Here is a 25410-nt window from a genome sequence, read left to right as displayed (position 1 = left end):
ATCATGCTAGCTGTATAGCAAGTACAGTGGAACATATACAAATTATTTAAAACATGTAAACGTTGCAGCGTGACCGTTCTAAGTGAGGGCGTTAATTCTGCTTAAGGGATTCATGTTAATGTAGCCATGCAGCCCCCTGGCTACTAATTTCTCTTCCTAACACGTAAGTCCTGGTACCAGCGCAGGCAGTGTTGGGCTGCGTCTACGCTAGCGCTGAGCGCCCTTGGCGCGCCGAGTTTACTTCTAGTAATCTTTGTTCACATCCCCGCTCACGCGGCGTGGGCACGTACGCTCTCCCAAGTTTGGTGCTTGGGGAGACAGTTCAAATTGACTTTTGAGCGCAGAGGTGGGAAGGGGGGTAGAGAGAGGAGGGAAGGGGGGGTAGAGAGAGGAGGGAAGGGGGGGGGAGAGAGGAGGGAAGGGGGGGGGAGAGAGGAGGAAGGGGGGGGAGAGAGAGGAGGGAAGGGGGGGGGGAGAGAGAGGAGGGAAGGGGGGGGGAGAGAGAGGAGGGAAGGGGGGGTGAGAGAGAGGAGGGAAGGGGGGGGTGAGAGAGAGGAGGAAGGGGGCGTGAGAGAGAGGAGGGAGGGGGGTGAGAGAGAGGAGGGAAGGGGAGGTAGAGAGAGGAGGGAAGGGGGGGAGAGAGGAGGGAAGGGGGGGGGAGAGAGGAGGGAAGGGGGGGGGAGAGAGAGGAGGGAAGGGGGGGAGAGAGAGGAGGGAAGGGGGGGTGAGAGAGAGGAGGGAAGGGGGGGGTGAGAGAGAGGAGGGAAGGGGGGGTGAGAGAGAGGAGGGAAGGGGGGAGAGAGAGAGGAGGGAAGGGGGGAGAGAGAAAGGAGGGAAGAGGGGGAGAGAGAGAGGAGGGAAGGGGGAGAGAGAGGAGGGAAGGGGGAGAGAGAGGAGGGAAGGGGGAGAGAGAGGAGGGAAGGGGGAGAGAGAGGAGGAAGGGGGAGGGAGAGGAGGGAAGGGGGGAGAGAGGAGGGAAGGGGGGGAGAGAGGAGGGAAGGGGGGAGAGAGAGAGGAGGGAAGGGGGGGAGAGAGGAGGGAAGGGGAGAGAGAGAGAGGAGGGGGCAGAGAGGAGGGAAGGGGGGAGAGAGAGATGGAAGGGGGGGAGAGAGAGGGGAGAGAGAGAGGAGGGAAGGGGGGGGGAGAGAGAGGAGGGAAGGGGGGGGGAAGAGAGGAGGGAAAGGGGTGGAGAAGTGGTAAGGGGGGAGAGAGAGGAGGGAAGGGGGGGAGAGAGAGGAGGGAAGGGGGGAGAGAGAGGAGGGAAGGGGGGAGAGAGAGGAGGAAGGGGGGGAGAGAGAGGAGGGAAGGGGGGGAGAGAGAAGGGAAAGGGGGTGGAGAGGTGGTAAGGGGGAGAGAGAGGAGGGAAGGGGTGGAGAGGTGGGGAAGGGGGGAAGGAGAGAGAGGAGGAAGGGGGAGAGAGAGAGAGGGAAGGGGTGGAGAGGTGGTATGGGGGGAGAGAGAGGAGGGAAGGGGGTGAGAGAGGAGAAGGGGGAGAGAGAGGATGGAAGGGGGAGAGGGAGGTGGGAAGGGGGAGAGGGAGGTGGGAAGGTGGGGAGAGAGGTGGGAAGGGGGAGAGAGAGAGAATGGGCGGAGGGGGAGAGAGGAGCAGGGGGAGGAGAGGGGTGCAGGGGGGTAGAGAATGGAGAGAAGGGGGAAAGGAGGAGTAGGGGGAGAGAGGGGAAGGGGGAGAGAGGGAAGGGGGAGAGAGAGGAGGGAAGGGGAGGAGCGAGAGAATGGTGGCAAGGGGGAGGGAGAGAATGGAAGGACAGAGGCGGACAGAGACACACACACAGCCTCGATCCAGCCAAGGACACGCCCCCCTCCCTTAGAAGCCACGCCCCCCGCTCCAGCTCTAAAATGATTGCAGGACAGCGATCGCTCATGCTTGGAGAGCTGGTGACGTCACCGCTCTCAAGCATGAGCGAGCTCAGCGGCAGCGTGGCCACAGAGGGGCAGACTGCGCGGACACGTCCGCACGCTGAGCGATCAGACTGCCTAAAGGCAGTGATCGCGTCTATACAGCGTGCGGAAGCGGAGGGGGCGCACGATGCGCGGGAAATCAGTCCAAACTGATTTCTCGCGCGATAGGGCGGTCACGTGAGCGGTTAGCCAAATGAGTGCGACCAAGCTTTGTGACGTCAGTGGCGCACCCATAGACACGCCCCCGGACGGCGTGCGTACTAAGACCAGGGAAAGCACCCGCTTTCCCTCAGCCTCCACACGCCTGCATTGTCTATGGACGCAGCCTAACGGTTAAAGCTGCCCTTGCTGTAGTAAGCAGCTCCCTTGAGTGACAGGGGGTGTGGCTTATAGCCTGGGTACTGCCCATACGGGCTGACCTGAAGCTCATCCCCTGGTAACAAAAAGGAGCTGCAGTTCCAAATTGAGTGTGAGTGTGCGTGTGGTACTGTAGTTCTTCAGGGAGAGGATGAGAGTTTTTTTTCCCACCGGGGGCTGCAACTATCTGCGATAGGCCTGTGGGAAGGGAAGTGCTGTAACACCGAGAGAAGCACCGAAAGGACCTGTCCTGTTTATCCCCACTACAACCGGTGGATACTCAGGGCTTTCTGTGAGCCTAACAGGTAGCACCAACCGCAGGTAACAGCAGTGGCTCTCCCTTAGGGTGGAGGAACATGTGTTGCATTAATATGGTTTATTGTTATGCTCTCGGCTGGGAGGCACCGTTTGGATTCTATAAGTAATGTACAGCGTGTAATGTCAATGTATCCCTTATGGTTGGGAGACGAGGGACGTTGTTTTGGTTTTAATTAATGTTATTTGTTCTGATGAGTTAATAAAATATCCCTGCGGCCTTCACTACCAAAAAGTCAGGCTAGTGTGTTGTACCTTTATTTAAGCCGTGGGTCTGGTAAGAAAGGGCAAATGCACCTGGACAAGCACATTTCAAAGTAGAATTGATCAGTACAAGAGAAGCATGTCCCAACCCGCAGATGTCACTCACGTAGCTACACTGGACTTACCGAACCTGTTTTATATTTTAAACAGTCAATAATAGCCCTTATTGTCCTTTCAAAAAAATGTCCCTGAACTTTTTGCATAATTGACCCCTATGGTGTACATACCCATATAGAATTTGAATGCCCCCACCGCACAGGTTAAGCCGTGCATGCTTCTGTTTACCAGTCACCCTGAATAAAGGGAACTTGTGTATCATTCTTTCGGTTCACTGCCTTTCCTGCCTCTGGATATTTCACATTCTTTAGGGGGCTGGACCTGTCTGAGTTTAGGTTTGATCTCGCCACAGCAGCTGCCCAGTTGCAAGAGCTCAGAGTGTTTATGTGTGGGGAGAGGGGGGTGGAAGTGGGTTTGCTTCTTCTGCCCTTTTTTTCCCTTCCTCTCCAGTTCTCCTCTTCACAAGCACCTACAGTAGTCACAGGCCTTCAGATCGGCTCTTGTGCCCCTAACTCCATGGACTTTACACATCTGCAAAGCTGCCGTGGGAGTGGGATACCTGCACCTCTCTGGTAAGGAGCAACGACCTCATGTGCATTAAAGGAATGTTATTCTATCTCCAGCATTGCATGCACACAGCCCTGTATAAAGAAGCCATAGAGCAGGGGTAACCAGCTCCAGTCCTCAAGGGTCACCCACAGGTCAGGTTTTAAGGATATCCCTGCTTCAGCACAGGTGGCTTAATCTTCGACTGAGCCACCGATTGAGCCAACTTAACTTTGCTGAAGCAGGGATATCCTGAGAACCTGACCTGTTAGTAGCTGGAGGACTATGCTTCTTTATACAGGGCTGTGTGCATGCCGTGTAGAGCGATGTGTGTGTTCAGATAAGTTAAATGTGTGTTTGTTGTTAGACCAGGTGTAACTAAATTGTTACACTTGTTACATTTGATGCAACTAATTAGATATTTTGCAGAGGTGTTTGATACTTAAGGGGCCGAGTATATGTATTAAAGTCTCCCGTCAACACAACTTTGCCAAAATCAACACCATTGGATTTATGAAAGAAGGAGAATCCCGTTGAAAGCAATTGGAGTTTTTCCTTCGATAAATAGCGTGCAAATCTTTTGCGCTGGTCTTTGCCGAGAGATGCGCAAACTTTTTTCTGTGCCGCGTTTGCGGACTTTTGCTCATTTCCCCCCCTTCTTTGGTTTGGTGAAAAAGTTTGCTTCTATTCAAAAGTTCGTAACAAGTTTGCTTAAAAGTAAAACAGTAAAACGGCTGCATGTTCGATTCATTTCCCCTGCTCTCTCTTTCAGGAGTTTGATCGAACGTAAACAAATATATACATTTTTAAGTACCAGGGCGGCTATTTCAACACAAATAAAATCAAACTAGTACAATTTGAACAATTTGGGCTGTTTCACTTGAACTTTGATGCTAAGTGTTTAACTGATATATATATATCTCTCTCAACCTTCAAGCACTCCTATCAGTAAGGTTTGGGTTCAGGGTAACAAATGGCATTTTCTGGAATAGTGCTACTATGTATCACAGTGATCAGCTAATATGTATGCTGATTATAAAAATCATAATTAAATGTGTCAAAACCAGAGGGGTTCCACGTGTGAAATAAGGACAGTGACATGCTTACATGTTCAAACAGGAATTTAGAAACAAAAAATGTTTCTAATGTTTAACATTTCCATGGTGAACAAATAATTTCAGGCATTTTGACAATCTTTACCCAATGTCTTTTGGTGACAAGACTGTTTCCTCTATCACAGGTAAAAATGTTAACTACGCTCTGTGCTTTGTTTGCAAATTAATCACAATGCTCTCATTAGTCAAACTGATAAACATAAGCTGATACACTAGAATCCCCTAAAAATTACATATTCATATTTCAGAAGATGTAAAAAAAAAAGTCAGTTACTTTTAAAGGGATTCAATCTTTCCAATGAGCTAATTACATGGGCAAGTTGACCCTCTATGTGGGAGTGTCCCTTTAAGAGCTGGGGGGATTAGTGCTTTGAAAGACATGTAAAAAATTCCTCTCTTATCATCACTATTAGACTCATTTGCATAGTTTCATCCACTCACACAAAGGTGAGGGGGGAGGAGGCTAGGGCCTTTATTACTGTCTCAGGGGTTTATCAAGTAAACCCACAAATCTTCCTCATTTGCTCACAGCCGGGCAAATTAGTTAAAACACAGAGCAAAATCTTTCCTCCCCATCCCCCTCTCTCCCCACCCCCCCCTCTCTCCCCACCCCCCCTCTCTCCCCAGCCCCCCTCTCTCCCCAGCCCCCCCTCTCTCCCCAGCCCCCCCCTCTCTCCCCAGCCCCCCCTCTCTCCCCATTCCCCCTCTCTCCCCATTCCCCCTCTCTCCCCATCCCGCCTCTCTCCCCACCCCCCCCTCTCTCCCCCACCCCCCCTCTCTCCCCACCCCCCTCTCTCCCCAGCCCCCCCTCTCTCCCCATCCCCCCTCTCTCCTGCGAATTCACACATAGCAAAGTTTAATAAACAGGTTAATTAATTTGTACGTTTAGGCCAACATTGACTAAGCAGTCTTATGCCATGAGGCATCTTCCGATGTTGAAACTCGCGTTACAGCCTGTTGAATATTGCTTAGTAAATATGGCCCTAAAAAGTCTCTGTTAGATCTTTCCACCAGAGCAGAACTCTGCCTCTTCCCCAGCAAGGAGAAGACAGCCTTCACAGCGTCCAATAAATGTATCATAACTGTGCATTACCCTGCTTCTCAGAATACTAAACAATAATAAAAATGAAAAAAAAACAATGATCTTGATAATTAGTTCACACAATGGGGGCTATTAATTAAACTGCATTAGCGCCCGATCGGCACTATCGCAGCTTAATGAATAACCCCCAATCTGTAAACCAATGTCAAAAAGGAGGAGCTGGGAAAGAGACAGAACAAGCTGAAGGAATAAAGAATGGTGTTTATCTAACAGACAAAGTCAAAGCACATGCAAATATGGTATATTATAACATATATATTTATACATATTAAATGCAGGATTTTTTTTTTACATTTGACAGGCTCATTATACTTTACAGCTGAAAAATTCTGTTTTGCATGCAAAAGGTTGAATTAAAAAAAGAGAAACTGTCCCACATACAGAATCTCACTACATATGTTAACTCTGCACTGCTTTTAAACTACTCGAGCGTTTTAATCCATTTACTTTGTTTGCACCATGGTAACATTATGAAAATGTACATTTCATAGTACTAACCGATAGGGCTAATACTGTGTAACATGTAAGTGCGTGTACCTGCCTCAAAATACAGCCCACAACCTAAATGAATATGGCTAACTTTATTTAATAGTGCACAAAGTTCCAGCACCCATCCAGGGCATAAATAGCGCAGAAATGTCTTCTTTAAACTGCTTGACTATACAAACTCAGCCCCCCCTTATCCTTGCAAACAAGCTGTTTAATACACAATGGAACTCGCATGTTGCTCAACCATCCACCTAAGGGGGGAGAGAGGGTGACTTCAATATCAAACATTGAATTTATTAGGTCATGTAAACGGATTTGTGCGTCACATCTTTTTTCTATTTTGTTAATGAATTTTGTTCTATTTTGTTAACTGCCACTAATGTTTTTGTTTGTTTTTTAATCAAAATTTTTTTTTTTAAATGAGAGAATATTCCAAAATTTAGGGGGGGAAAAGAATAAAAAAAAAAAAGAGAAAGTTATAAGTGACTAAAATTGGACAGTATTGCTCAAAAGTAATCCTTAAAGTTCCTTTGAAATATTAAATATTTTTCAAGAATTATAAAAAAAATTGAACCCAGTTAATACAAATTTTTATAAATATTTGCCCGTTTCAAGAGCACCACTTTCAAAATAAGTCACATAGTGGGAACTGCACCTTTTTAATGTTGATTTAGTTTTTTTTTTTTATTGTCATTGTCAACTTTATTGTAATTTTGAAGCACCAGATTAGCCAATGTAACTTTGTACAGGTCAAATGTAACACAAATAGTTATTCACTGAAAGGGCAGTACACACAAGGACACGCCTCCCAGCCGAGGTAGATGAAGGTGACCCAGTAAATGAATTCACAGATGATTGGAACAGCCGCAAGTCCACAAGTGTATCTAAAAAAAATAAAATGAATACAAAGATAGGAATCGCACGGGGGTCTCTGCCGCGACCTGAACAAGTGGGCAGACTTGGTGGGCTGTGAGGCTTATTATTTTATCATCGTCCATAATTCCATTTTAGAACCACAGGATTATTACCCAAATAATTCATTCTCTTGACCAGCCTCTTGCAGGCGACTCCGCACAGAGGGGGCAGTAAGTGCCAGTGCGGGATCTCACACATGTTCCAGGGCTAACTTTCGTTGACTTGAATGGGAGTTAACGGCGCGATATCCCACAGCGATGAATGGGCCCAATAGTTCTATTCCAGGAGTGGCCAACTCCAGTCCTCAAGGGCCACCAACAGGTCAGGTTTTAAGGATATCCCTGCTTCAGCACATGTGGCTGAATTAGTGGAGGGGTCAATGACCAAGCCACTGATTGAGCCACCTGTGCTGAAGCAGGAATATCCTTAAAACTTGACCTGTTTGTTGGCCACCCCTGTTTTTTTCAAACAGCTCTGTATAAAGCAGTGTGTTGTATGATATGGAGTAAACTTGATATACTGCACTACATTGAAAACCTACAAGGAGCATCCAACATTTGCTTGATCACATCATAAACTTGCACTATTTATGACATCACGGAGCTGGTTCACCCTCATTGGACGAACCGCTCACGTGACTCGCCAGCGAGTGGCAAATTCAAATTTGCTTGCTTCGGCAAGCAGCTAAGCGCCGTGCATGCGCAGGCGCTCGCTCACGCTGGCCGCACACATTGTAGCAATGTGTTTCATCGCGCCCAGTGCGAGCATGAGCGCCCACTCAGCGGCACCCTGGTGCTACACAAGCATCCTATGGATGTCAGGAAGCATCTGGCGATAAACCTTAGGCTACGCTTATAGTGCCGGCGATGCGACGGAAAATCAGAGAGATGACTTCCAGCGATCGCGACCAATCTGTCGCGTCGTGCTTACTATAAGCGCACGCGACGGCAGCAATGCATTTGTTTTGCCACTATGTCGCGTCGCTGTCGTCGGCACTATAAGCGCAGCCTTAGTATACTGTATGCACATTCTCACTCCCCCAATGCTCAATAGCAGTGGCTATTCTATTTATAGCCATGGGGAACTAACAAAGCTCCCGAAGTATTATACAAGCACCCTCGAGTGTTGAGAAGTCGCTGGTGTTAAACCTTCATCTACTACGTACACATCAGCTACTTCCTCCTAGTTCTACTCCAATATCTATGAAACAGCACTGACTGCAAGCTGAGTAGCATTCCTACCACGATCATTCTTGGGCACGGTTGGAGGTTAAGACAACCTACTATACCAGCAAACTACCACTGCCCTATATATCTTACAAATTATGCTTATGAGCCTGCTATATGACATTTGGGTCACATTAATCAATGGACTCTACAAATGATCTAGCGCATTTCTAAGGACTGCAACTCCTGTACCCTAACCACCAATAGGTTTAATAAAACTTGGCTAAGTCTTAAACCTACATTGTCCCAATACTGGGCGGTTTTCAGCGATATTGGACTACATCTAAAACGCATTATGCAACGTCAATAATAGCCTTGTATTGTTGGTGGCTTTTTAATTACCGGTTTGTCCATTCACCCCCATTATTTTATATATTTTTTAGTAATAAAGAATTTTTAACTCGCTCATTTACTCTACTCTGCTTACACAGGGGGGATACAATACATTCATATTCAGCATTTAATGGTGTACATCCAACGCTAGCATTACAATCATTACATTCCTTTGACGATCCAGCCATCCGGAGAGTGCACACATTTGGGTGCTTTAGTTTAATTCCATCTTTGTAGTGAAAACCAATATTCTCTTCTATAATTAACTGTCTGTTACCCTAGTGCATCCCAGATACCGCCATGGCAGAGCGGGTGGAGCTCTCTCTTTGTATACTTAATATGTACGCCTGAATATGAAATTTGACAACCTAATTATATCTATTGCATGAGAAACAGATGTCTGTCCTTTGCACCACCTCCTAAGCATGAAGTGTTTGGCATCATTTGATTTGTCTCATTGCAACTGCTACAAATATCTATTTGTTATTCTTGCAAATTGCTGTCAGGCCCAGGATGGTCATATCTACAGTAGTAACTTTACCCAAAGTTGTCTTCTTGGCCACACCCCCTGGTATTCCACAGATCACATATGTATCCCTATCAAGTTACATTTAAAAGGTTTTCATTTATTCTAGTTTCAGGACAGCCATATTTCAATCCCTCCACTTACAAAACCAGATATCCTTTTCCCTAGATCAGCACATAAAAATTGGCATGGACAGTGGTTAGTCGTCACCTAAAATAATTCATTTAGGTTTAAGACAATTTGTAACCAACATTAACCTCTGAAGTGCACACAACTCATACTCCTTTTGTTAAGCGTCAGTTACATATTTAGCTCAGAATGTATAGAGAGAATGTATTAGGGAGGAGTGGCTCAGTGAGTAAAGACACACTGTCTGACACAGAGTATGAGTATGTCAGCTCCTTGTGACCTTAGGCAAGTCTCTTTATCTCCCTGTGCCTCAGACACCAAACACATAGATTGTAAGCTCCACGGGGCAGTGACCTGTGCCTGCAGCGCTATACACGAACATGCTATTATTATTATTATTATTAATCCCCAAAGATGCATGACTGTGTCATTAAACAATGAACAGGATCTCACAGCGGTGCCCATCTTTAATAATGATTAAACTAAAACAAAAAGGATTTTATTTTGCTCAAGACTTTAAACTTCCCAAGTGCAAGATTTCAACTAATGTATATGCTAATTACCTACTTAAACCCCCTAAATAGGGGAGGTGCAGATCAATAGGTAGGAAATACATATGGATATCAAAAAAGAAGAAAGACGAAAACCTATTCTGTGAAGTGCACTCAAGAAGGATCGTGGCTGGTTGAGAGAGTAAGTTAATAAAATATGAATTCATAAATTAATAAATAGAGTCCTAAAACTTCATTTCTAATACATTACTTTAAAAACTATAGGATACCAAAACACAATAAAAACCAATAATTACAATTGCCTGTCATTGATCCCCATGAGCCCCTACCCGGAATCAGTGACAGGCAATTGTGATGTCCAGCGCCTTACCACTTTGATATTTAGGTTTAAAGTTACTCAGTATATTTTCATTGACTAGTACCATCAGCACATCTGCGTGAGTTGCAGGCAGAAGTCCCAAGAGTTCACCAACCCACAGTTATATGCTGTATACAGTATGCATGAATCATCCACTTACAGTACCATAGCTTACCAACTGTGCCAAAACCATATGTTATTCACTGGGCCACAGCATTTGCTACTGGAGCTCAGGTCAAAAAGGTTAGGGATCCTGTTTGCATTGAGTAAAACAAACACAGCTTTTACAAATACAGTTTGTTGTTTTGAAAGCAAATGAACCCCTTTGTTGCTTTTCCGTCAGTGAAGGTATTAACAGCAGGCCTTGGGTAGGAATGGACGGAACTTTCATGCAAGTTCACAAAACTGGCAAAAGTTATTAACATTTGCAAATAACTCATAGGACATTAAAAATCTTCCAGAAAACCTGCTGCCCTTTTAACATTTGCTTTTTTCTTTTATTTTACTAAGGGTTGCCAGGTGTCCAGTATTGAACTGGACTGTCCTGTATTTGGGCACTCTGTCCAGTAAAAAATTACAGGTAATAATGGACATGTATGTGTATACTGGTATTACCTCTCTGGACATAGTGACCTGACTGGCTTGGGGGGCCACAGGATTTCCACAAGCAGGGCTATTGCTAGGGGGCTAAGAAGCTTCCTCCATCCTGGTTGGCTGCTGCTGGGTAATGCAGCCAATCAGGAGGAGGGCTCAGGAGCCTGGGGGTTGGTTCCAAAGAGAGGAGGAAACCACATGGAGCGGAGAGAGGTGAGCACGTTGCACCTTTCACCGTTATGTCCAGTATTTGTGGAGAAGTCACCTGGCAACTCTATTGGCAATAAGGGCTTACCACTCGAATTTCGCTGAATCTGCAAACATTTTGTGTTTCTGGTGACTTTAAGTACACAATTGACAAAGAATCGCAAAAACGTTTGCTAATCAAACAGCGAGAGATTTGCAGATCTCTAGTTATGGGAATAAATAAGGCAAGGGGATAAAATATGGCAAAAGCAGCATATATTGTGATCAAAACAAAAACCTGCTGTTCCACCTGGATATGGCACCGCATTCTCTTGCCATAATGCCATTATTTTCTATATTAAAACATTTGAATATGTGAATGTATAAATATACTCTAAAAGTGTCATACTTGCCCCTAAGCAATGACACTACAGGGGGTTAGCAAAAGGCAGACCACAGATGCCCCAGGAAGCTTGGGTCAACGGGAAACCGACTTGTGAAAAAGACTCTGCCAGCAGTGGTAACACTGTGGTCCTATGTAGAGATGTGTGAAACATTTGCATAAGATCATAAACCATGCAAAATGTACCCTATCTTAGTTTATATTAGAATGAATGAAATGAGCATGGTTCTGCAGTATTTCAGGTGTTTTCAAAGGTATCGCTCAACGTGTTGTATAGAGTGTTTGAGAGGTTTTAAGTCAGTGGGTACTCTCCTAAATCTCCTTCTCTCCTGCTCCCCCTCCTTCACAAGCCCTCTATCAGGGTCTGTGTTGGCGTTCGCACTTGAAATGAATAGCAATGAACATAGACTTCATGACTTGCAAATCGCTTGGGAACTCTGACTCGGCTTCGATTCTTTGGCAACACTGCAAATACATAAATGGTGAAAATGTGCAATTTCTGCATAATGCCGATTGTGTATAGTTTTGCAAATATCTGGTTCTTTGACCGAAAGGAAAACCCGCTCTAGCTGCGACAAAAAATTAACCCAATAAACCCCAACATAAACAGTAGTGTTCCACCACCCAGGACTGCCAATAGGGTCACCCAAGCGCACCTCTGCCACCTGCAATAGCCCCTGCTCTTCTACACTGGGTAGTCCGCTTGTTACCAGTAACCACACACTCTGGATTACTTAAATAATCCCTGGTGTTTTCTGGAGGCGATGCGGCCTATACCAACTCGTCTAGATTTAGCACAGGTTTAACTTGATGGACCCATGTCTTTTTTTTCAACCTCCTCTACTATGTAACTCAGAGGCGCAGGACTCCCAGAAAACACTCTAAAAGCAAAATCTGGGGTGAGCACGGTTGCCACTGACACAACGGTGCCAGCACCAGACAAAAAAGAAGCGGAGACCACCAGAAACCCATACAGCGAGGGCCCGGGTCAGTGTTTTTCCTTCTACACCCCACCATCTGTGTGCAGTGGGAGTGGGTAAAATGGTAGCTTGGAAACAGCCGGCAAAGGAGTGGCGGCGCCCCACTCCAGTTAGGGGAACAGACTTCGGGGTGCTGGCGCACCCCCCACCGCCTTAGGGGGATATGTATAAACATGGTCGTGTGGAGCAATTTGCTCAATCTTGACAGAGCAAACAAGTTTCCATTTGCATCAATTTGCTCCTGTTCCATGAGCTCTATGTATCAAACGGCGAATGCCAGCGCAAAGTCATTATTTTGTCACAACCAGCGCTAAATTATACCTGCGTCAGACAGCATGTATGTATTAATCAGTCTTGAGCTATTTTCAGCGACATCTGTGTCTGCCTGCGACGAGATGAGGGATTGGTGGGAAGGAGTTAGGGGCGGAGTCACATTTGCATATTGGCGCCGGGCTATATATTAAGGGATGTGCGGCTTGCATCACTTTTCTTGATATTTTTCTGCGTTGCTTTTCTCTGTCACCTTGAAAGTGGCGCAAGTCTTTTTTAGTTCAAAATACCAGCGCAGCCGACGGCAAATTCTAAAAAAGTAGAAATACACTACATAAATGTCAAGTTTCAGACAGAAACACAACTGTGTCAGTGCACACGTACCTCTTGATACATAGAGCCCCATGTGTATGAAGCTGTTCTTTGAACTTCTTGCCTCTGGCGCTGAGCAATAGAGGTTAATGCCACCTCCGACCTGACAGATTCAATTGACACAACCCTGCTCCATTATATTGAAGCATAGTTTAATACATCTCATTTTAATATTGACCTGGAACCTCTCTGTTTTTCCCTGTTCTGAGGCTGCTATCACTCCTCAGTGTAATGTTGCAACTTTGTAACTCTCTTGTTGGCTTCTCAGCCTGTTGCCTAGCAACTATTCCACTGGCTGAGTGGTATGGTCTATCTAGGACCCCTGGCTGTTGGTCTCTCCCTGCCCATTTTCCTACATGTTGGGTCATATCCTCTTCCTCTTTTGGAACCAGCAGCCTTCAGGAGCAGTCAGCTGTCCCATTCCTGATAAAGCTATCATAATTTACCTCTCCTTCTATTCTGGATCCAGGGTCATGTCTGGAGGTATGAATGAACCCAGCTAGCTTCAACTCAGCCCTCTTTCCAAAACACAACAAGTCCTGTATATTTTCTTCACTTTATTTAGGGAAAGGACAGGCACTTGTGGAGGAGATGTCTGTGTTGGAATAATGTCTCTCTCTTTGTGCTTTGTAGTTAAGGGCAGGTGAAAAGGGATAAGTCCTTGCCAGTAGAGAAAATTACAAGAGGGGTATTCACTCAGCCAGTGTAGAAGTGGAAAAGTAAGTGCCAGTGTATGCTGGGTAGCAAGATAGCCTGGGGACAGACCATCTGTAAGCAAGGCAGAGGGGGAGAAGGCAGACTAACTCATTCTGACAGGCTGAGGTTGCTGTAGCAACTCACTGGCATAATGCAGAGACAGGGATCGCAACACTGTGTCTAACACACCAGCACTGTGAGTGCACAGAGCAAAATACATGCAGCTGGGATGATAATGTGACAAGCAGAAACTGCAAAGGAAAGGGGGGGGGGGGTGAAACAGAAATGTGGTTCTTGTTCCATGACACTCCCCGTCTGGTATCTGGAGATACCACTATATAACTTGAAAGTGTGGAACATATGTGCAATGCAAACAAACATAACATAACAATGCAAAGTCCATGTCCACATAACGAGGCGATACCGGCCGGTACCACTGGCGTTGAAATCCCTTGGCAAAGTCTTTTAGCAAAGGATGTTGGGTGGATGCAGCGGTCCAAGTTAGCTGGGTTCACCACAATGTCTCTCTGTGAAAGTCTCTGGCACTGTTCCTTTTTAAACTTATGGAAGAACAGTCCTTTTGTCTCTGTGGGTTTACCTACAGAGTGCATCCCCTTGTAGGTATGCCAGCTGTGGCAGCCTGTCACTCAACACCTGGCGTTTGGCAGAAGGAGATGGGTTTTGGCTCCTTGCGGAAGTGGAGCGACACTCCTGGAAGATCAGTTGTCGAATCTAGTCCAGTAAAGAGGGCGTCGTTCGGAGAGACTCCCTGGAGCTGAGCACTGGGGCTGAACACTACACGGATTTGATCGGATTCCTGAGGGTGGTAGACCCGAGATGATTGGAGGTACCAGCATTCTTCACCTTTCTTTATTAGAGGTGCTGGCTTCGCGTGGCCGGTAAGGAATATCTTCTGGATGAAGGCCACAAAGTTGTTTTTGGTCTCCGGTTCCCTTTGTAGGTCGCAGAGGTGCGAAGTGAACCTAGAGATGGCATGTTCTCCATTGTTTGGGAGGCTCCTTCTTGGTGAACAGAATGGTAGCGGGTTCACCCAACTGCCAGATCTGTTTTTGACGAGCTCCTTGACCGTTAACATCAGGAATTCTCTATCTCCCATCAATAGTGTTTGCTTGTCGTCCTTTGTGGTCTGGAACACTGTGCACCCTAAGTCATTGGTGCATTCCTCTTGCAAGAGAACGTCTCCACATATTTTGGTGATACGCCTTTGTGTCTCATTGTTGACTGCCCTTGACTGACATTGTTGTTCTCTCCCTGGACATGACGAAAAACAGTCTCTTTTGTCCTTGTAAATCCTTTTGGGAAATGTCTCTGCAACTGTCTCCTCTTACGTGTGTGACATAACAGTCTTTTTATCCCTGTGGTTTCACCTGCAGGGTACAATCCTTTGCGGCTATTCCAGCCATGGCAGCTGGCTGCTTTGTCGCTTGACATTCTATGGAGAGGAACAACTGTACGTCTTAGCCGTGCCATTGCTCGCGGGAGGATCGTCCGATTTGTTTATTGTCTTTTGGACGATCCCTTTGTCGGTCACCTTTTGGGAGGTTACTTTCTTCTTTCAGTGGAGTCGACTCATCATCCTTGGTTGTCTGAGACACTAAGCATCCTAGGCCATGGTCACATCCCCCTGATGTGAGGATGTTCTTGTCGATCTCAGGGGTATGACCTTGTCTCTTCTCTTCACTCGGCCCTCCTGTTACTTGGAGATGGCCAAGACATGGTTCAGAGAGGGATCTGTGTCCACATTCTGTTATCACCATTCTGCGGGCGTCAACATAGTCTTGTCCGTGCTCTTTGTCAGTGCACGCGTTGCCCACTATCACCCATCGTAGGTCAAGTCTTTGGGCGTATGGTGCGTTGTGGGGTCCGTTATGCTGTTTACGGACTTTATGTACCCTCAAGATGTCCCTACCGAGCAGCAGCAAGATCTTGGCGCCTTGTTCTACCGGTGGGATGTAGTTGGCTATTCCTCTGAGGTGCGTGTGATGGCGTGCCACGTCTGGTGTGGGAATCTCGTCCCTGTTTTTGGCCATTTGATTGCACTCGACGAGTGAGGGGAGAGCTATCTTCACTCTTTTATCCACTGAACGTATGATGTAACCGCTTGCTCTTCTCCCTGTTGTCTCAGTTGACCCTGCACAGGTTCTGAGGGTGTAGGGTGAGGCATTGTCTTGTAAGTTGAATAAGTTGAAGAACTCTGTCTTCGCCAAAGATCTGTTGCTTTGGTCATCGAGGATTGCATACATCCGAATAGCCTTCTCAGGTTGTCCCTGGGGGTGCACTGCGACAAGGCATATTTTGGAGCAGGACATTTTGTCACTTCCTTTTCCGCAAACCTCGGTGCGCTGGGACGTGACGGATGTTGGCTCTCCTTCTTCCTCCCCGCCATGCTCCGCTACGGAGGATGGGTTGTTGAGTTGGTGGAGTGTCAGCGCCTCTGGATGTAAAGATGTTATGTGCTTGTCACTTTTGCACACTGTACATTTGATTTCTTCTTTACAGTCTCTGGCTAGGTGAGTCATGGAACCGCAGCACCTGAAGCAAAAACTGAATTCTCCAAGTAACCTCTTGCGTTCCTCTAGGGACTTCATCCTGAACCTAAAGCACTTGTTAAGTGGGTGTGGCTTCTTGTGTATGGGACATTCCCTGTTAGGATCCCTTGGTTCCTCATCTCCGGCGACCGACTGATCGGGAGTAGTTTGGGTCGTGAGAGGCATGTCCGTCCTGTGGACCGAGATGGGTGTTTGAGTGTTACCGTATCTCGCCACTGGTCTCTCATTCCTCAGGCTGCTTGCACTGTGTATGGTTTGCGCACCCAAGATGAAACTGAGAGCGTTCCTTGTCCTTGCCGCTTCGCGGATGAAGCTCAAGAAGAATGAGAATGGGGGGAAGGTGACTTGCTTCTCCCTTTTGTATTTGGAGCTTTTTGAAATCCACCTTTCTTGGAGGTTGTAGGGTAGCTTTTCCAAGATGGGTCTCACTCCACGAGCTGAGTCCAAGACGTTGAGACCTGTTAAGGAATGGTCTTTCCTTGCAAACTCCAGCTCTTGCAGCAGGTCCCCGAGCTCTCGTAACTTCGAGTAGTCTTTAGCTGTGATCTTGGGAAAGCTGTCGACTCTTTTGAAGAGTGAGTCCTCGACTGCTTCGGGGCTACCGTAGCACTCTTCTAGCCTTTCCCACACTAGGTCAAGACCTACTTGGGGGTGGTTCGCGTTTGCCGTCCGAAGTCTCTTCGCGTGCTCCCTGGAATCATTTCCCAGGCATTTGAATAGCAGGTTGAGCTCTTCCCTTGCTGAGAAGCCCAGGCTGTTGATTGCGTCCTTGAACGTGACCTTCCATGTCCGGAAGTTCTCAGGACGGTCATCAAAGTTGATGAGTCCTGTTTGCACCAGGTCACGCCGGATCATGAACTTGGCTATGTCTGTCAGGCCTGAGGCATCGGCGTGTTGGTCCCGTTCTGAGGTAGTTGCTGGGAGGGTCCGTACGGTCGCCTCTTCCTTGGCATGGACGCGTGATGACTGCTGGTCAGTGTGAGGGGCTGTGTTCTCCCGTGTGGGTGTACCTGGATTGCGAGCCTGTTGTAGTGCATCCGTGTGCGCGCTGGCGTGTGAATCACTGTTGCGGCTGTGGCTATCCCAGGCAGCATGTACCATTGAAGGAACAGCGTCTTCTCCTCGTGGACCTAGCAAGTCTTCGGTGTCTGTGGAGTCACTCCCTCCGTGTTGAGATGGCGCGCTGGTGTTTACACTGAAGAGGCTCCTTATGTAGTCTTCAGTGCGTTGGATTGGATCCTCTGAGGCTATCCGTCTGTACGGTTGCTCCCCGCCGTCCTGTCGCGTGGCTGCTTCTAGGACTTCAGCTTGGGCTATGGCGGCGGCTTCCTTCTCTTGATTAAGTGCCTCTAGTTCCGCATCAAATTCGGCTTTCCTCTGTACGGCGGCAGCGTTGGCATCATTGGCGGCGGCAGTAGCGGCGGTGGCAGCGACAGCATTAGCGGCGGCTGTCTGATCCTCTTCTATGCGCGCTCTTTCTGCTCTTACGGCTGCCTCTCTCCGACTATATTCGACCCTGGCACGTGCGGCCTCTGCGGCGGCTCGTGACTTGGTAGCGTTTGTGCTTGCACTGGACGCGTTAGATTGCGCTGACCTTGACGAGTGCCTGGATGCGCTGGAGCGCTGTGATGCTGTTTCCAGCTGTCACGCGTTAAGTCAATGTTACTCTGTAGGTCTCGTTCTTGCAGGCTTTCGCTGGTGTTAGCCCTGGTCAGGTAAGTAATGTATGTCTCTGACAGCTCTTGGTAACACAAGTGATCAGTCCTTAATTGCATTATTGTCTGCTCGAGCTGTTGCGCATAGTTGCCAGCGCTTGTAGCATTGCTTATTCCCAGTATTGTTATTTCCCAGGCCTTCTCTAATTTAGCGCGGTGCGCTTCAACGTCAGTTTTGTATTTTTTGCGGGTCTTTTGTGTCAGTGTGACTGTCCGTTTAGGCCTTGCGTCTGCCTGTGCCTTTTGCAGTTGCGCAGCGGTCTCTGTGTCTGAGTGGTCGCTCTCCTGCGTGATGTCTGGTGAGGATCTGAGTTCTGCCATGCTGTACGTGTGTGTAGGCCTTTAGCCAGTGCGTGTGGCGTGCGGTCTGTTACCTGTGTCAGCGATGGGCGACTGTTTCAGATGATGCCGAGCGGTGTCCTGCAGCGTTCAGCATGGGGGTAGCTGTACTCACAGGTGTCCGGTGGCTCTGACCCGTGTCCTGGCGGGTGTCCGGTGGGTGGCCCTTGGTGGCGCTGGCCGTGGGGACGTGCGCAGGGTAAGGCGAGATGGTAATCCCTCACTATGGAGCTGTGCAGAGGGTGAACTCAGACAGAGAAAGGCAATCAAGTTTTGTGTAAGCTGCACTGTCTGTCTGCAAAGCTGCTGCCTTGTGTGCAAGGTTGTTTGCTGCTTGTCAGTCTGCAGAGACTGCTCTGTGTTAGCATAAAGTCTTAGAGTAGCAGCTCCTGTAAGTTTCTGTAAGGCACACTGTCCTCCCTTTTCACTATTCTGGATCCAGGGTCATGTCTGGAGGTATGAATGAACCCAGCTAGCTTCAACTCAGCCCTCTTTCCAAAACGCAACAAGTCCTGTATATTTTCTTCACTTTATTTAGGGAAAGCAGCAATAAAGACAGGCACTTGTGGAGGAGATGTCTGTGTTGGAATATTGTCTCTCTGTGGGTGCTTTGTAGTTAAGGGCAGGTGAAAAGAGATAAGTCCTTGCCAGTAGAGCAAATTACAGGAGGGTACTCACTCAGCCAATGTAGAAGTGGAAAAGGAAGTGCCAGTGTATGCTGGGTAGCAAGATAGCCTGGGGACAGACCATCTGTAAGCAAGGCAGAGGGGGAGAAGGCAGACTAACTCATTCTGACAGAAAGGATGAGGTTGCTGTAGCAACTCACTGGCATAATGCAGAGACAGGGATCGCAACACTGTGTCTAACACACCAGCACTGTGAGTGCACAGAGCAAAATACATGCAGCTGGGATGAGAACGTGACAAGCAGAAGCTGCAAAGGAAAGGGGGGGGGAACAGAAATGTGGTTCTTGTTCCATGACACCTTCACTCTTGCCAGGTACCCAGTTCCCCTCCTTTTTTGTTATTGTTCCTTTTTACAATAAAAGCACAAAAGAAAGAAGGACTCTACGGGGAGTGAGTTACCTGCCTGCCTCTATCACTTGCCACAGTGTGCTTGAGTCAGAACAAATATTATTTCTAGCAGTTCCTATCCTAACTACTCCAAAACCACTTCCTACAGCGCCAGTGTTTCACATGTGTTAGTTCTTCACTAGGTAGTCACTCAATGGTGCACTTTCCCTCATACTTCATACTTTCTCAGTGTGGTTACTTTATACCAGGGGGGTCTAAACTTAATCCTTAAAACAGCAAAACATGTGAAATGTTTTTTTTTTTTTTTTTTTTAAATAAATCAGTTCTGTAGTATTTAGATCATAGTAACTGTTTTTTTCAGGGTTTTTTTTTTATTTCAACGGGGGGGGGGTGGGGGGTGGGGGAGGGGAGGAGAAAGGAGGTATGAGAAAGAGGGGGATAAAAATACAGGTGTGAAAGGGGAGGGATCGCAAGGCTGCTGACCCCAGGAGGGGCAGGAGGGGGGTGACATACTGTACAGTAGGGAAGGGGGCACTGGGGAAAGCTTTAGTCATGGGCATCAGGAAATCTGTCCCGGCGCCCTGGCTGTACGGGGGTCAAAGTGCGTTTGTAAAATGTGAAGCATTCTCCCACCCCCCCCCCCCTAAATTCTATTCGCTAAGAAACATTTTGCAAATCCTCAAAGGGCTAATTATGTAGCCAAATGAGTAAACTCTCAGAAACATATTGCCAGACAGTGGCTTTATTCTGTAATCTCCCATAGTGCCGATCAAGCAGTTTTGCAAGTCTCATTGTCATCAGTGGTATTGGAACTTACACAATAAGGCCAGTGATGGAAACATGCTGTGTACAGTATATGCCCTATAATTAGTCAGCATTAAGCAAATCAGAATTGAGCAAATTAGCATATTGAACTTAATTTGACGAATCTTTAGACCGCTTTTTGTGGGGCAAAGGCCCATTTTATTTAATGCCAATCAGCTCCATTAAACTTATTAAATATGCCCATATCCTTAGTTCACATTCATCCCAAGCGCCCTTTATGGAACATTGACGTGAATGGGCTGAAAGGTGTATTATGAAGTAACGCCTGCTAGTAAATATGGCTCATAATGTCATGATATCTTGTACTTAAAGCTGCAGTTCAAGCTGCCATTTAAAAAAAAAATGTTTGATTTATTTATTTTCCATTTTATGTGCATAAATACAATCTGCACACTGACAAGTGATTAGCTAAATTGCAGATCGATCCGTTCTCCTGTAATCGATCGCTTTGCTCAGGTTTATTTAATTCAGTTATTGCTGCAAAACAGTACCCGCGATGCAAAGTTCTGTGGGGAAGATCATGTGACTAGGCAGTTACTAGATACAATTGGTGCACTGCTAGATGGAGGCCAGGACTCAAGAGCCAGAGCATGTCTCAGAAGGGGAAGAGGGTGTGACTTTGTAAATGGTTTCTATAGAAACCAAAATGCTTGCTACATTAGAATACATTAAAAATGTCTTTAAAAATTGTTTTAATTTTTTTTTTTAAATGCTACAAGTATTTTCTCATAGTACAGAAATGATTTATTAAAAAAAAAACGTATTGTAGGATATTGCTTGAACTGCAGCTTTGATGTTTTTGCTCTTTGGTGATTAAATACATGTTTGTCTATATGTGCTTGTACCTTGTGATGTGTTCCACTCATTTTTATCCTGAGGGAGTAAATGCTTTATTAAGATGACCTGTTCTATTTACCAAATATTGTTTCATAACGTTGTACGTTTTGGGAACTATACAAGTATAGACATTTTGCAAAATTAAGTAATACTGTTAACATCACGGTTACCCAGTACAGTACATTCATGTTAATTACAGTGCCAATATATTGCACAGTATACGGGAGGTAACATACATATATACAGTAGAAATAAATATAAAGGCACATGCAAGTGGAGGCAGTTTGGACAAATTGTATTGAAGCAGACAGGGATAAGGAGAGATCTGTGGAGAGTTATTAAGGACCGTTTTCTGCTACAAGGTACCTTTTTGATGTTTGTAGCCCATTCAAGACTCCTGGCTACGGCGACGCGACCGCGTGACATCATACGTCGCCGTTGTAATAGCGATTTCAGCTTATAGTGTAGGAGACAAGAGACGGTGAGCAGGGGGCATGGCTGAGAGTGGTTCGCCTTCATTGGCTGAACTGCTGACGTCACACGGCGGTCGCTAAAAAAATCAGTTTCCATTGACTTCAGTGATTTTTGGTTGCTGTGTTGCGGTTGCGCCCGCTATAGGCGCGCGCAACAGATTAAATCAACTTGTTTTTACGCTCCATCGCCGGGTCTATAAGCGCGGCGGCCTAAGGTGTCTTCCAGCACTGAAAGATGTCCTATGAATCTTCGCATGACCACTGGTGCCAACATACTGTCGTTATGGAGTACACTGGTGGAGTAGTGACAGCCGGAGACAGCCAAGCATATGAGAGACAAAACGTATGTATAATAATTACCACAATACCGCATAGCTAAGGCAATTTGGAGAAGTTGTGCAGACTGCAGAAACAGCCGTACAGATGGAAAGACGTATTTATGGCTGCTTCTGCAGTCAGCACAACTTATCCAAATTGCCTTAGCTATGCGGTATTGTGGGAGAGTAGAATAAAGCAGAGTGTTGTATTAGTATCATTGACCCATGAAATAGATGATGTACCGATTATGATAAGAGTAATACATACTGTAGCTGATATATATATACATACTCAATAGATGTAACAACACCAGGAGATTTTTTTTTAGTCTTGGGAATGTATGCATAAATAAACCAATGTATTTTTCATCATATTAGATCTACATATCAGACCTATATAACATACAAAAATAAGATAATTGGTTGGCTGCAAGCTGTCTTATAATAACCCCTTTGAGGTACTGGAGGTGGCAAGGTAGTTTTGATATAAGATTTGATAATATGCACGTCTAAAGGTTTAAAACCAGTATTATTTTTTTTGATTTATCACAATGTTAGTTTTATATTGGATGGGGTAATTTTTCAAAATAATGTTTTCCACTTAAAGAGAAGGATCCCTACTTGCTATCGCTCATTACAGATGTGAATAGAATAAATTAATAGAATATAAAACGTAACATTTACTTCTGTAGTAGAAAAATAAGGTTTGGATTGGTAAATCAAAAAAGATATAGACATGAACAAAAACATACATAATTAAGAGACTCAGGAGGCCACTACACCTGTGTAACTGTATGTCCATAAATGGCAGACAGGTCTATGTCTGTCACAGGATAACCCAGCACTTGGTATAACAGGTCAGAGTATGCTCAAAAGATAGTAGTCATGAAGCCCCCATACTGTAGGTCAGGGGCGCGCATACTTTCCCCCCTGCCCGCTCTCCTCCCCTGCTTGCGCCCACTTCCTTACATTGTCTTTGACGTCAAATGACGCCGCGTTGACGAATACATGGTAAGGGAAGGTAATCTTCGTGACTCATGTCTGCTATCACATTGATGGTGTACATAAGAAGATTATTTTAGTGATGATCAGTAATGTAGAGGGGAGATTGTATTGCAGAAAATGTGTGGTGCTTTTTGTACCTGACAGTCATAGGAACAAACAAAATCCAGTATCCACACAGTGCAGTTATTTAATCATTCATCGAATGTCAAAAAAAATGACTTTGCTCTGACACACCCAAGGGCGGATTGCAGTTACTTACAGGGCAAGGTAATTCTTTCAATAGCGGCTTTCCTCCTGCAGTGTCGCAGCATCATGACGTTATGTGACATTGTGTTGTCATGGCAACTCATCGCCATATGACATCAAGTTGTCACGGCAATGTGATGTCATGTGACGATGCAGCGTTATTAAACGTTGGGTCGCCAGGAAACCGCGACGCTGCAGGACGAGTTACCGCTCTGCGTAAGGTAAGAAGTTAAGCGACATCCCCTCTCTCTCTTCCCCCTTCTCACTCCAACACTCAATCCAGCACACATCCAAACCCCACCCACCCACTAGGCTCCTGAGGTAAGTCCATCCCCTGTGACAGGCACATCCTCTGAGCAGCTTGACTTCCTCCTGGCTCACCTCGTTTGCAGCTCCCAAGTACAACCTTCTGGGCAGACCCCACAGCCTCTTGACCTGTCTCTGGAGGTTTTAGAACAAATAGCAGTGACAGGGAGTTATTTCCTGCCTTTTAAAGCCCTGCTATGGAGTTAATTGTCCACATCCTAGCATAGCATACCTCTATGGTGTGGTTTCCCCGCCTACAGAGTGAGGGAGTTTACACTTCACTCCCTCGCATATCCTCCCCCTAGCTCAGACCTCCTGAGGTGAGCTACCATGTACACCCATCAGTGTACCCCACCTTCAGGCGGCGTCCTCATTATGAGCTCCTTAAGGCAATCCTTTTCAGGAGATTCAGTCCTATCGTCGGCATTAGATATTGACATGTGTGCTGTTTTGGGGGCGGCCGCTCTCCAAACACATCAATGTCCTCGTCATTGGCAGAGACTGACTTCAATGAAGTAAGTCCTGGAACTCTGGTTTGATTCTTTCTGTGTCTTTCACACTGCCGGAATGTTTCCTCGGCTTCCGACGAAACCCGTAGATATGGTTCTATTTGCTTTTATGTTTCGGCAAAGAGCAATGAGAATTATAACTGTTCAAGGCCCACTGAACTTCGTTGCTTATCCTTTCCCGTCCTTGAACATTCCAACTCTGTACCTTCATGGTTCTTCTTAATGCAATGTCTTTTCTCAAGACCATTTTCACTCTTACCAGTAATTTTTTATTCCCCTTTGGGGCAATTATCTGGTACTCAGGAGATGAAGTACAGAGGCTTGATACCTCATTATCAGTTCGGGACCGCAACGAGTAGTCATGGTTGCAGAGGACACTTGGTGACAAAGTCCTTGCCGCCTGTGCACTCAAGCTTAGCTTCCTCAACCCTGTGGAGGACTTCTCGCTCAAGCTCATCTTTCCATTTCACCAACTACGTTTGGCTCAGCACCATTAATCTCCAGCACACCAACTATGGTTCTCATCAACTCTGACTGTACCCTGTACCATCTCTCCTTTGCAGTCTGTAGACTTGTAGTCTTGGGCCTCTCTTTCTCAATGCATACATTTATTAAGACGGAAGCACCGATGGATAACCAGTGATGCATTTCTCAGTGTGAGATAGCGGATATGCTTCTGTCTCACTCTAGTCACAGACTGAATCTTTATAGCGGCTCCTTTCATAGTAAGGAATCTGTTTCGGACAGGAATCTGTTTCGGACCACGTGGGCACAGTAACATAACTGGAGTGCAATCACACATTGCCTAACATGTCCATACTTCTTTCTTTATCAGTGCATCCTCCAAACTAAGGAACACAGGCTGCTTTATTCTGGTGATAAAGCTGACAAGCTTTCATCCCCCTGTAGGCAGCCTGTAGGACCACAGTTTTAGATTGTTTGCGCAGATAACTGTCTCTCTCCATCCTTCCATGGATAAGAGCTCTGTGGTATTTCTGAATTGTTAGAATACTTCTCTTCTTTCGTTCAGAGTCTGCTCTGATCTGAGAGTTATAAATGGAACTATAGAGGGATTGGCCCCTTTCCTGCTCCAAGGCACCCTCTGCTTCTTCCAGTGCAAATTGCATCTCTAACTTTTCTTATTCAAATAGTTTCTACACTTTTTTTTTTTTTTTTTTTAACCTTATGAAGCTTCTCATTTATTTCACTGTCCTGGTCAGTCAAATCTGAAACTTCCTCTTTCAGACTTCTATTCCCTATTTGTACAGTCTCTAATCAGGATATTTTTATCAGCAGTCCTGAAAAAATGTGTGGGGCTCAGAACCAGGGACAGACATACTGTAGATATAAAATATAGATATTCCAGCGGAAAAGTACCCTTGAGGTATAATACAATAGATATATGAGGTGTGAGTAGGCAAGCTTGCCTGCGAAACCTCACAAATCACAGTAGTTAAAGTTTAACACATCCAGTGTCCAGAAATAAGAGTGTAAATAAATTGACCACACCTTCCTTCAGCCATCTAGGGAGATGAGTTGTGCTGTGTAATCACAGAAGGACTCACTTCA

The 25410-nt window shown here is 46.1% G+C and overlaps 1 protein-coding gene across 4 annotated transcripts in view; it reads left to right on the top strand.

The window, feature by feature from the left end:
* The window catches only part of TOR4A (torsin family 4 member A), a 57336-nt gene that overhangs the window by 12015 nt on the left and 19911 nt on the right, over positions 1–25410 (top strand). Inside the window, exon 1 of one of the 4 annotated variants that reach the window (XM_075579265.1) lies at positions 3251–3485. The exons of 2 other annotated variants lie outside the window; for them this stretch is intronic. The gene's annotated coding sequence lies outside the window, so the exon portion shown is untranslated. Of the gene's footprint in view, positions 1–3250; positions 3486–25410 lie in introns of those variants that run through there. One more of the 4 variants, XM_075579263.1, reaches the window with a different exon arrangement.

The sequence above is a fragment of the Ascaphus truei genome, chromosome 21, assembly GCF_040206685.1.
Source record: "Ascaphus truei isolate aAscTru1 chromosome 21, aAscTru1.hap1, whole genome shotgun sequence".
In the NCBI taxonomy this organism is placed as follows: Eukaryota; Metazoa; Chordata; class Amphibia; order Anura; family Ascaphidae; genus Ascaphus; species Ascaphus truei.
The sequence above is the reverse complement of the archived record's forward strand: the minus strand, read 5'-3'. Positions and strand labels throughout refer to the sequence as shown.